The sequence below is a fragment of the Cavia porcellus genome, unplaced genomic scaffold, assembly GCF_034190915.1.
Source record: "Cavia porcellus strain 051 isolate PalLab524CR breed Dunkin Hartley unplaced genomic scaffold, mCavPor4.1 scaffold_18, whole genome shotgun sequence".
NCBI lineage: Eukaryota > Metazoa > Chordata > Mammalia > Rodentia > Caviidae > Cavia > Cavia porcellus.
The window spans coordinates 32,412,171-32,425,502 of NW_026947501.1; positions in this window are offsets into that span (position 1 = coordinate 32,412,171).

Sequence of the window (13,332 nt, forward strand, 5' to 3'; positions counted from 1 at the left end):
CTTGGTAAAGACACTCATAGATTTGAAGTTAAGGCAACAGATGCATGATAATAGAAGTAGAGAGTTTGAATGAAAGGTATTCTTACAGAATCCTGATGAAGCACAAAACATGCTTGAATACGAAAGTTTACAGGGTCTCCTTACAGTATATCCTTCTGAATTGTTAATTTCTAGGCTTTTTTTCTTTTTATCTAGCCAATAGACCTGCAAATGCAGTCTAGTCCAGGATAGTGTCTTCACTGTTGTTTTTTATTTTGACTACATTTTTTCTGATGCTGTTAAGATAGAATCTGTGCTCAAGGTGGCCTCAAACTTGTGGTCCTATTTCAGCATCTCACATTCTGGGATTGCAGGCATATGCCACCACACCCAACTCATCCAGTAGTGTGCAGACTGACTTCCCTCTCTGCTAGAGAAACTCCTTTTGCCTCCATGTGCAATTTGATTCCATAACTCCACAAGTATTTGTACTTTTCCTGTTTCTCTATTGAACTGATTATGGCAACTAACCATTTTTCTGATTAAATGAGTAAATGGTAATCCTAAACGTGTTTACCTTTATATCATAAATAAGGAATTTACTGTATTTTCTGAATATTCCCTTTTTAACATTAAGGCTCTAGGGCTACAGCTCAGCAATACAGCACCTGCCTGGTAAGTGCAAGGTCATGGGTTTAATTCTCAGTCCAAAAAAATTAAGGAAAACTTTATCAATAATACTAGATTAAGCAATACTAGAACCAGTAACACTACTCTTTTTGTGGTTAACTAGTTTTACTAGAAAGTACCTGCTTCTGAAAAATAAATCTCTGAGCCAATTAAAGAAGTTAACTTGTTAAGATTAGAAGACTAATCCTCAAAGATTGCTTTAAGAGTCTCAACTCCCCAGCCACCTGATCGAAGCTATCAACAGTATTAAAAGCTGTCTTGCTATATTAGTTCCCTGCCAAGCTAACCTTGATTTACAAACACCCAGCTAAGGTCTTAGAGTCCTGTTAACATCTTTACATTCCTTTAGAGACAGCACCAATTCTTTCCATCTTTTTCTTCCTTCCTTATTTCTTTTCTTCCTTCCTTGTTTTTCTTATTTGTTTCTCCACCATTTAATTTATAGTGATACACTTCCTTACTGACTTTAGTTTAAAATTCCTTTTCTCCCAATGCAACAGTTTTTCTTGGTAATCTATGTCTGTGCGTGTGTGAGTGTGCACGTGTGCGTGTGTGAGTGTGCACGTGCACGTGTGTGTGAGTGTGTGTGTGTGTATATACATGTTTTATCTACCAAAGAAAGGCACCTTTGTTTGTATATGTAGGGTTACAGATATTGACAGCAGAAATTATGACTCTCAGCTCTTTTACCAGAAGGTATGCAGTAGGCACCTATGTTACAGCGGGAGTTGGTCTTTCTCTTCTTTTTCTGCTCCTTTTGGAGGCGGGGGGCTGTGTGGGGATAAGTTGCTGAACACAGAGACCTCTTGCTGTGCTAGAAAAGAGCATTTACATAGTGCTCTAACGTCAAGATAACCACAGCTGAGGCAACCAAGGACATGGGCTGCCAACATTCCTATTCCAGCAATAAAGCTACCACCTTAGCGATAAGATAGTTCTCTTAAATGGTAAAATTTACTACTTGGAGTGTTCTTTGAACTGACTGCTAAGGTCCTGCCCAGTTTCCCCACTTGCCTACAGATGCTCTTTCTCTGTTTGAAAACCAAATAAATAGGGGCTGTCAGGAGAGGCTGTTTGTCTCAACCTGCAGAGAATTCTGACTTCCAGTAGAGGGTTTTGACCTTTTTTTTGGGGGGGGGGCTACAATTACACCACCTGCCTCTTATTTAAGCAGTCCCCATCTACCCCTTTAGAAGACTTGGGCTAGAACAAGGCCCCAATATTTTTTTTTCTCCATAGTCTCATCCTCCTCTACCTTTCTTTTTCCTTCTCTTCTTAACAGAAGCCCCCCCCCTTTGTTGCTAGGGACTCAGATCAAGGGTTGTCATTATATTGCATATCTTTTAAAAGCCAAAAATGTAGTTAGTGTTTGCAAATGATAAGAGGTCATTTATTTCTAAATAGCCATTAGTTTGAGAGAGAAGCTTTAAAGGACAAAAATGAAATATAGCTAAATGTTTAATATAGTTAAAAGTTTGTATTAGTAATAGTTAAGTACATACAGGGCTGAAAATAATATATATATGCTAAAGACATGTATCTCATTTCTAATTGAGCTGGTCTGCCTTTTTCCCTTTAGTATCAACCCTACTTTTTCTTCCCTCAGAGAAGAAAGTACATAACCTGCAACCTCATCACTTCGATCTCTATTTTCTTCGCACTATTTGTCAAGGTCAAAAGTCTCAACTGCTATTTCCTATCCACCTAGGACTTCCACATGGAAAAAAAATCACAGGGCAAATTCAAAACTGTGGGCATGCAAAGCTTTTGCAAAAGTATTTGAAAAAATACATTGCAAAGTTTCCATTTCTTTCCTGTATTCTTTAAATCTGATCTGCCTAAAGGTGCATATACAATTTTTTTAAATATATCATCTTCCGGTCTTATTTTTTTTTTTTTTTCATTTTAGTAAAAGTGGAACCCAAAGTATTCATTTCCTCACAAGTAATTGTATCATTACCTCTGGGTGTGAAACTTTCCAGTACAATGAACCAAGTGTGCTTTACAACATTAGCTGTAAAACACATGTTCTATTGGAGGAGTTTTGGGGATAATGCAAAGACAATAGGAGAGGCAAAAACAAAGACTCTGTCCCCTACATCTGCAATTGCACAAACATTATTACATAGAGCCTAACTCTTGGCCTCATCTACAAAATAACCTCATTCTAAAGGCATATCTATCTCAGGTTCTATTTTTCTGGACACTAAACTTGTTGAGGACAAGATCCACTGGGTATCTTTTATTCCAGTGAGAGATGTCACATGTCATGAACAGAGCACATGCAAAAAATGTTCCATGAAAGGAGGAGAAGGCTATTTGTCCATTGGATCAAAATCTGCAGAATAAAGATGGAAGGGGTTTGCCTCCATGACTTGGGAATGTCACCCGAACTATTGCAGTACAACAGTTCCCTGTGTTTCCCCTATTTTAGAGCTCAGAAAACTAAGCCTCACCTAACAGAGACACAAGGCCAGGAGCGGGGAGTGGGGGAGAAGCATCCATACTGCAGAATGGAAACAGGGAAACAACGTCTGGAAACCTCAGAGTTTCCATTCATAGTCCGGTGACAGACTCATACTTTAAACAACCCCTGTAACAGCGAGAAAAGAAAAAGTGTTTGTGAGATAAAACGTGGCGGTAAGAATGGAGAACAGGCTCATTCAGAACATTTCCGACAGTGTGAAATGTTTGTCCGATTTGTTTCCTACTCTCTGAGTGTAGGCGCTATGCTGGGCTCAGGCACTAAACTGTGCAGCACGCAGGGAGAATCCAAGACCTCTCAACGCCCTTCTAGGCCTGAGCAGCGCATGCAAATCACTCGGCCTGCAAAGCACCTTGCTAACACTAAGCGAGCTCCCAGAATCTTCCAAAAACACATTTTAGCTTTTTCTCAAATTCAGAATGTTTCACAGTGTTTTTATCAATTCTGCTCTTATGCATATTATTTCCTGATATTGGAAGACGAACAAAATAAGGGAAAATTGAACAAGGAAAACAAAGCATATGTTACTTCACTAATTACAATTAATCATTGATAGTACTGCGATAATGTTCTTTCATTCGATGTGAGGTCATGTATATTTATACAGTCCAAAACGGCCAAATTTGAAATTATATCATATATAAATATAATCCATAATCTATGTTACACACATTTTATTTTCTTTTTGAGGTCTTAAAATTATATCATAATATTCCCTCACAGTCTAAGAAAAAATATTTTTAAAGACGGTATTGTTCTATTATATACCATGATTCAAAATTGTAATATATTCTTGATGGACATTAAGATTTTTCCATTTGTTCGGTGATATAAAAAGTATAAGAGGAAACAATGTTTACTAAAGCCTTCACACATTTTAATAGAAAAAAGTCTAATTTAAAAATCAGTAGAAAAATTTATGAGATATGAAATATTTCATCCCACATTACCTAGAAAAGTAACCACTACTCATATGTGACTTTAGGGTTTTTCATCCCTGACCTGTGCACATGAATATTGTTGCTTACTATAAATATATAATATAAATACTATTTATATATGATATAAATGCATAAAAATAAATGTTATATGATACAAATATATAATAAATATATAAATGAATATATATTATATTTATTCATATTTATATATTCAGTATAAATATAGCATAAATACATGTTTTAATCTCACTGAATGTTAGTAAATTTAAATAGCAGCATGTGGCTAATGATCGTTTTACTAATTAAACCAGAACTTGGGAAGATCAGGACCCTACTTTCCTAAAAAACTTGCTTGTATGCAGGAATACCCCCACCTTGTGGCCTATCACAATATTGCCTCTAAAATTGTTTGAAGACAGGAAATATTTGAAAATGATACCAACAGTTTGATCTTGTTAACTTCATGTTGTTTGTGCATCATAAAATCTCAAGCAGTAATTTATATAAAGTATCTGCACATTTAAATATTAACATTGCTAAAATGCAGCCAGAACAAAGATCAAATGAATTGTCAGGGGACAATTAATGCCTGAACAAATGCTAAGGATGACTATGCTGGCTTTACCATTTGGGACAGAGTCAGCCTTTGCACAATCTCTTATTGAACACCATCCGCTGGAATTACATTAGATTCCTATTCCCTTCTTATGCTGTTCAAAACTCCTCTGATTTAAAGAGTTTTTTTTTAAAGCTCTTATCCTCCCAGCTTTTCTTTTTCGTGTTTACACATGCCTACTGATGTCTCCTGTTGTCTAGTCCACTCAGCATTTTTTTAAGAAGTCCAACTATAGATCTTTTGACATATTTATCCCACTGACTCAATGCATGATGACTTCTTTATACAAAATCTAGATCATAACTCTCAAAATTAGCTTGAGATATAGATATAGATATATAAATAGAGATAGATAGATACATAGATCCAAACACAGACACACTATAGTACAATTCTCTTGCAGTCTATCTATCATATATATTAAATTATATATATGAATTCTTAAAACATATATATTCAAATTTAAACACAAATATTTATATAGAGAGAGATTCCTGGAATGGAAAAAGAACTCTCTACCTCTTATCGTGACTAACTTGTAACAAATTAAGAGATAGAAAATAGTAGAAGACAAATGACCACAAAGTATCAGCTTTGCTGCAGATGGAACAGTTTGGGAATGTGGATCAAGGATGCAGAAATGATGGAAATTCCAATATTGCGTTTGCTACAGTTATTCCCAAACAGCCTGTGCCTCTGCTCAGGGCAGGTCCCTGGAACAATGATCAGACAGGCAGGCAGAGCACAGGGCCACACTGCGACTGGCCAGACCCAGAGAGAAAACGTAGAGAGAAGACAAATGGAGAGTGGGAGAGAAGCTGTACAGAGCAGTGAGCAGGGTTGGGAGCTCGCACTCCTAAACGTGAAAGCTTTGTACACTGATAGGAGGAATTCAAGATTGGTTAGATATTTTTAGTGCAAGTTCCTCTTCAAAGAAATTGAAAGCCAGAGAAAAATATTTGCATTAACCCAAGCAAATAAGTGAAATTCTAGGAGGATATTACCCAATTTTTCAACTGTTTAAGAAAGTAAATTAAAAAAGAGCCATCAGAAAGAGAAAAATGTGTTTTTTTCATCTTTGTGGCTCTGCACATCATTGGTGGTCTTTCCTGACCAGAAGGATTATAGATTAGGTAATGCCTCTAGAAAGCAAAAAGAAAAATAAATATATTAAATATAGTCTTTAAAATGCTTGCTTCAGTGTATTGGGAGATTTTGTAAATTCAAAAACTTCAAATGATATTTAGCTCAGAAAGCCATTATATTTGTATAATTGTTAGAAAGGCAGGCAGTTCCATACAAGGGAAAAATCAATAATCACATAAGTACATTATGGCCATAATTTTAAAACATAAAATACAATAAAAATATTTCATTCACAGCAGCAATAGAAATATAAAATTTTAATTATTGAAACTTAACCTACAGGGACACTTGAAGTTGTACTTAACGTGTTACTATGCAACTGTTTCTCACCAAAATGTTTATAATCATTCTTTAAAAATGGTGGATAAGAGAAATTTTACACATACCAATTTGATAATTTTTTTAATCTGAGAATTTTAAATTGTTCATAGTATCAAACATTCTCTAGGCCAAGAAATAATAAACCTGAGATCATCTGAACATCTTAGATCAACTAGTATGTCACTCCACAACTTGGTGTCAGAGGTAATAGTTTGCATCTAATGTGAATTATGAGCATCTAAGTCAGATCCCATCCTCTCCAGTGAAAAAGATGTCAAGAAATTCGTTTTGATTTGAGTCACTGTCACCACCCCCCTGAGACTTACCCAAGGAAATTTGAAATCACGGTGCACAACACCTCAAAAGTGTAAAGTTACAGGTCGTGTAGCCATGTAGACACATTAGGCAACTTAAAGCAGAATGTAACCAGCCCTCTTTTATGATAGGAGGGACACTGAAAAGCTCTCTGGTACCTGGCATTGATGTCTGCTCCTAGTGCGCCCTAGAAACTGGGTTTTCTGTTAATAGAGAAGATGTGAAACTTGAGAATTTAACCAGCAAACTATAAAGACAAAACTGGTACAGATTTGTACTGCTAGCATTTAAAGTAGTTTCAAATGTTTTTCCTCCCCCTTTCCCTGCTCCTCCTCCTATTTCTCCTCCTTCTCCTCCTCGTCCTCTTCTTCCTCTTCCTGCTTCTCTTTCTCTTCCTCCTCCTCTTTTCCTTCTTCCCCTCCCCTCGTTTGTTATAAAATAATATTTTTGTCCATTGAGAATTTATATGTTAACATCATCATCTCTATTTTGACGGCGTTAGAAAATGGAGATTTTTGAGATACGATTAGGTAATAACTCTGAAGACTTCTCATATTTGCTGTTTGTAATGCAAAGATGCAGTAAGACAGCTGCCTAAAATTGAAAGCAAAGTCATCACCAGAACCCCACTTCATTTCAGATTCCAACCTATAAAATGCTGAGGAATAAATACTTATAATTCATAAGCCTATATTAAGAGGCTTTAGTAGTCTATAGTAATATGTTACAGTAGCCTGAGACAGTCCTTCTATTGATCTCATCAATTTATGAATTCTCTCAGGATATTTTATGAAATATCCCTTCTCAGAATGGAGACATAATAGAGAAGAGATGATGTCCCAACTATGTCAGATAGTTACTGAGCATAAAAATTCAAACTCTCTTTCCTTTCCATTATTACAATATCTATTGTGCATTTTGGATCTTATTTCTCTTTCACATTTTTATTATTTTTTACAATAGGGAGACAATATTTACAAATGTGAGTCTGTTTTATTTCACTTATGAATATAGTCACAAGTTGCCTCCATTTTCCTGTAAAAGCCTCAAGATCATCCTTTTTATAGCTGAGTAATATTCCATTTGTATAAAAATACCCAAGCTGTCATTTTTGATTGATCACTTTTGTATCTAAATTTTATAACCTAAACAACTAATTCTGAGATACCATTATGCACTATACTAACTGGTGTTAATTCTCTACTTTTTTTTCTTTTTGAAAGTCTATCCCTTTCTTCTGTTTTGTTTTAAAAATAAAAAGTGTTCAAACTCTCAATAGTCTTCTCTCTATAGTTCTGGTCACAGAGAACTCCAAGAACAGAAGTACCCCAATTTTCCCTGTATACACTAATTGTTGCTTTTCTTTCTATTATAATTCTATCATTTTACTCTCCTACAGATACGAATGCAACGTGGGTTACCGGTAAATAAGCTAAGCTGGCAGTTGGTGGCACTGCTTCTCAACCAATGTTCCTGATGCACCAGCACAGGAAAATTTATGTCTTTATTAGCCACAAGAGGCTGTCTGAGCTCCAAGGACACAAGGGTTGCTATGAAAACAATTTCTGGACCCAAAGTCTTAGAGTAGGTCTTAGTATTTGTAGGCTTAATTCATGTTCCAAATAATCCCAATTCAGGCAGTCCAGATATTTAACAGGAATGTGCTATCTGAAGTGAACACATGGAGAACAGGGCTTTGAACTTGAGGACGATTTGAGATAAAAGTTTCTTCAGGTGATTTTTCTAATCTGAAAGGTTTGCTAAAAGTATTCATTGAAAATTATACTTCTGTAAGTTCTTATTTGAATTTCTAGTAGCTTTTAAGATGCCTCTGTGTGTGTGTGTGTGTGTGTGTGTGTGTGTGTGTGTGTGTGTGTGTGTTGGTGCATAATGGGTTGTATCTACTGATTATTAGACCAACCTCAAATTTTTTGCTAAGTATTTTCCAATTCATGAATAAGGTCAAAATGAATCTGTTAATTCCAGTCAAAATGAATCTGTTAATTCTACAAAATCAAAGAGTGACTGAGGTTTATGAATATATTGATTTTTTTCCAATCTTATGTCGCTGACATTTTTCAGTCTCACAGAAAACTAAAATTATCATGAACACCCAAAACCTTGCCATCTAACTCTACAGTCAGCATTTTACTTTCCTTGTTCCACTCATCCTCTTATTAATCATCAGTTCATTTTATGTTTTAATAAGTTTCAAAATAATCATTTATTTACATACAAATACTTAACAATACATCCACTAAGTTCAGAATCTAAATGTAATATTTATTTGCAATAAAACACATACATCCTTTGAGTGTCAGTCAATAAAGTCAGATAAAAGTATATATTTGCTTGTGACCCAAATGCTTATCCAGACATAGACTATGATCATCATCCCAAGGAAGTTTTCACATGTCTTTCCAGTAAATCTCTACACCATCATAACTATTGTACTAATTGTTTTTCTATTATAAATTAGGTTTACCTGTCTGGGTCTTCATATAAATGTATTGATCACTAAGCTGTGTGTGTGTGTGTGTGTGTGTGTGTATTACAATCTAAAATGGCTATAATTAGCAATTATGGTTCGATGAAAAATTGACTGTTTCTGGGTATTATGAATAAAACAGCTATATACTTCTGATATAAGTCTTTGTGGAAATATGTTTTGTTTCTCTTCTGTAAATATCTGCTACTGAAAGTGCTGCAAATTTTTATAAAATTGTTATACATTGAAATCAGTTTGTACGCCAACCAACAATATATTAGAATTTCAGTTGCTCCATGTTCTCATTAATATTAACACTGACAGTGTTAAGTGGCTGTCAGTTTTTGGGATATTGCCTGTGCTTTACATGTATTGACATCGGGATTTTAAATGACCTACCTGTCAGCTATTCTTTGAATGAATCTTGTGATTTGTTTTTTTAATAATCAGAGTCACATGTAAATAACTTCTATAATATCCCTGAGTATTCATTTTTATGTGTAGAATTACTAGCAGATGTGTGAAAGGTCAAATAACAGCTCACAACCTCATTCTTAATAAGCTTCTCAACATCTGAATTATGCAGGAACTGAATATTAAGCCTGTGAGAGTAAACAGAGCTCAAGATGCTGCAAGGTTTGAGTAAAGATGGCCATTGCTAAGTGTCAATGGACAGGGACTTCTTTAAATTAGAGGATGAAAAGTAAATGCTTCTTGAGTTGTAGGATGAAATGAGGAATGAGACTGTCTGCAGGGAAAATAGGCAACATGAGGTTGTGGTCTCAGAAAAGCCTAAAGTACCAAAAAGAGATGAAAATTATCCTGAAAACCTATGCACAAACATTTGCAACACGCCATAAGGTGGTGTTCAGGATGTAACACCACTGTTTGATCCCATGTGAAGATTTGTCTGAGTCCTTCTCTTGCTCTTCATAATTAAGTTACTGCTCATTTTCAATCTTATAAGACAAAATTCAACCAAGTGCTTGGTCTACTGATAAGCTATAAAAGGTTTGCCCAACATGAAAAGGCAGCTGAAAGCCAAATCTTCACATATGTCATCTGTTATTTGGGGTTTGGAAGCACCATGGACAGCTCTCCCACATGTAGAGATGGCATCTCAAAAAGGTGCAGTTCCAACTTTATTCTTTGAAAAATGGAGCTGAGATTAAACTCATGTTTATAACCATGCACTAAACTAAAGTCAAAATGGATCAAAGATCTTAATATTAATACAAAATGTCAATCTACTCGAAGAGAACAGTAGGTAGATATCTTGGAGACATGTATAGAGCGTTCATGATTAAAACTCAAACTGCATGGAAAATATTCCAAAGAATCAACAGTTGTGATCCCATCTTATTAAAAAGTTTTGCACATCAAAAGAAATTATCAACAAAATAAAAGACAACTCACAGAGTAGTAAAAAGTTTAGCCAATTGTCTCTCAGACAAAAGACTCCTTTCTATCTAGAATATATAAAGAATTGAAAACACTCAATGCCCCAAATTCAAGACCCAATCCATAAATGGGTGGTTCTATCAGTACTGATAATTTTCACGGTTTCTCTTTAATTCAATAGTCTGTTCATTCTTTAGAATCTTTCAGTATGAAATAAATGAAAACATCCAGTTTGTCCTATTGATGGGCTGAAAGAGGCTTAAACTTCATGCCTGAATAGAACACTGTAGATGAAATATTTGGATGAGCCAGGAAACCCTAGGATCATATGATTATTTTGGTAAATCTCATGAGAGATGAGATAGAGGTAATTTCATCCTAATAACAGACTGTTGCACAACATGGATTTGTATCCAAAAGTACTGCCATTAACTTTGTTTTAACAACTTTTTGGAGTGCTCTAAGCTACTCTAGGATAAATTCATCTTAAAAATATCTAGCCTCCATCATCTTGCCAGTACACTGCCTGAATTGTTGAAGAATTTTATGTTAAAAGAAAAATAAATGTAGAGGAGTAAACAAGAATCTCTGGATCCCTTCACAGCTTAGAGTAAATTTATGAATCAGATGCTTTTCCCTCTGATAAATGCAGGTGCTCAGGAGAAACTGAAGAAAGAAAAGAAAATGTATCCAAATTTGTGGCAAACTAAAGACAAGACAGAGAACTGTTTTAATGTGAACATGAGAAGTATTAGGTACAGAGTGTGGAAGGGGCTTGCCTGAACTGAGAGGCAAAGAGCAAAGATACAAATTTCATTCTAGCATTCAATATCTGTGTTGGCTCGGCAAGTCATTAATTCCTTGGAACATGTGTCTTCTATAAAATGGGATATTAATTCTGCTCTAATATTTAAAATGGCCTTAAGAATTAATTGAGATAATATACACAAAACCCCCTGGAATCAAAATAAGGATTGGGTAAAAATCACATTATTCTCCTTGCAATTATTTCTAATGTGAAACCATGGAGAGGAAAACTCCATGGAAAAAGGCATAAATAAGAAAAATAGTGTCTATAAAATAATCATTTGACTTACATTTAGTGTTTAGCTTTTGTAGAATTACTTTTTTATTTCACTGCATTTGTCATATTTTATCTATACAAAAATACTATGGTTTAGGCAGGACCCATATTTCTATCATCATTTTATAGGTGGAGCCATAAAGTTGACATATAGGAGTTATCCTCTACAATATTTCTTTTTTTCTCTGTATGCTACTGTTGGTCCCATAGCAATGTCAAGTAGCTAAAGTTTAAGACAAACTCAAAAAGAGTAAAATACTTTTAAATGTTTGTGCAAAAAAAAAAAAATTGAAGATTTGTGTGTTAATCAGTGCTTCCAGAGCATTGCTGATACAAGTTAAAATGTGCTCCTCTAACCTAACATGCTCTCTGCTCCCTGTTGGGAACATTTGTGCTTAAACAAGCAGCATGTGATATTTAAACTGTAGGATTAGTGAAGAGAGGATGCTAGATTCCCTAAGAAACCTTAGGCACACAAGCCAGACAAATACTACAAGCTGAAACAGTACCACAGAGAAGTGATGAGAGACACAAGCTAATATTATAAAACAAATCAGTTTCAAGAAATGCAGTCCATGTCAGCCTAACCCAGTTCTTTTTTTCAATGTTTTGCTGCTCTGCTGTTGAGTGGTTGATTTACCAAAGAAAACTACCATATTTCTATAAAAATCTCTTATCCTTGTGGTTAAAAGGCAGGCATGAAGTATAGACAAAATAAAAGTAAATAAGATGACTCTTAGCCAAAAGACACTGCCCAAAGGGTGTCAAATGAAGTAGGGCCTCACGTGATAAGGTTTTCAGTGGATTGCTATGGAGTCCTACACGAAATGTTCAGAGTCTTGGGAAGGTTAGATTGACACAGAATACATTTAGCACTGCTTAGAAAATGACACAGTAGGTCTTGACATTTTGGGACCTCTTAGGATTTTCTCCCTTCTGTATATCATCATTTTAAGTACTGAGCTTTTCTCCCTGTGTGGTTTTACTTTCCCTCACCATCTTGATGTTCTGCCAACTTACCTATTTAATTTGCTGGGCATCTGCCAACCAATTCCCTTCTCATGAAGCTTTTTTCTTTTTCATATAGAAAATCTGTGAATAGAGCTAATCCTCATTCTCAGTAACATCTCAGAATTTTCACACACTGTGAATTAATCTGATGAAAAAGACTCAGGATAACCAATTTTTATCATTTATAATGAATGGTAATAGATATTGCAATAATTGTAGTTACTATTAATCGTTACTATTAGCTCCGAGGAAAATGTTAACAAATACAAATAATAGAAGAAAGCAGAACAGTGATGACTCTGACATCAACAACTGGGAAATGACATTATGCTGAGAAGTTTATGATCAAGTCTGAAAAGAGAGTGTGAATGAAAAACAAGTTACAACAGTGAGCTTCTCTAGTGAGAATCCTGTCAAAGTCACGTCAATATTGGAGCAAACAAATCAAGTTAGCACAAATATCTGAAAATCTATTTATTTGATGATAAGTGGAAAAACTTAAGATAGCTAGCTTGGAATATTTGGGGGAAATGATTTCTCTATTCTAATAATTAAAGGAATTTTAGTGGAGGGAAGCATAGCATTTATTCACTATATTCAAGCATGTGGATCAAGAACTAGAAGTTCTAATGAGGTAGATTTTGATTGAATATGTTTTTAAATGTTCTAAATCAATTTTAGGTAAAATTCTCTTTGATTAACTCACGAGCTTTGTGGTAGATGCACATTTATCTGATTATCTTGTAGTAGCTGTAGTAGCTACATGAACATTTATCTGACCATTTAGGTAAGATCGGAATATCCAAAAAGAGAAAACTCTTGCATAGGCTGAAGAAATGTATGAGTTTATTATTT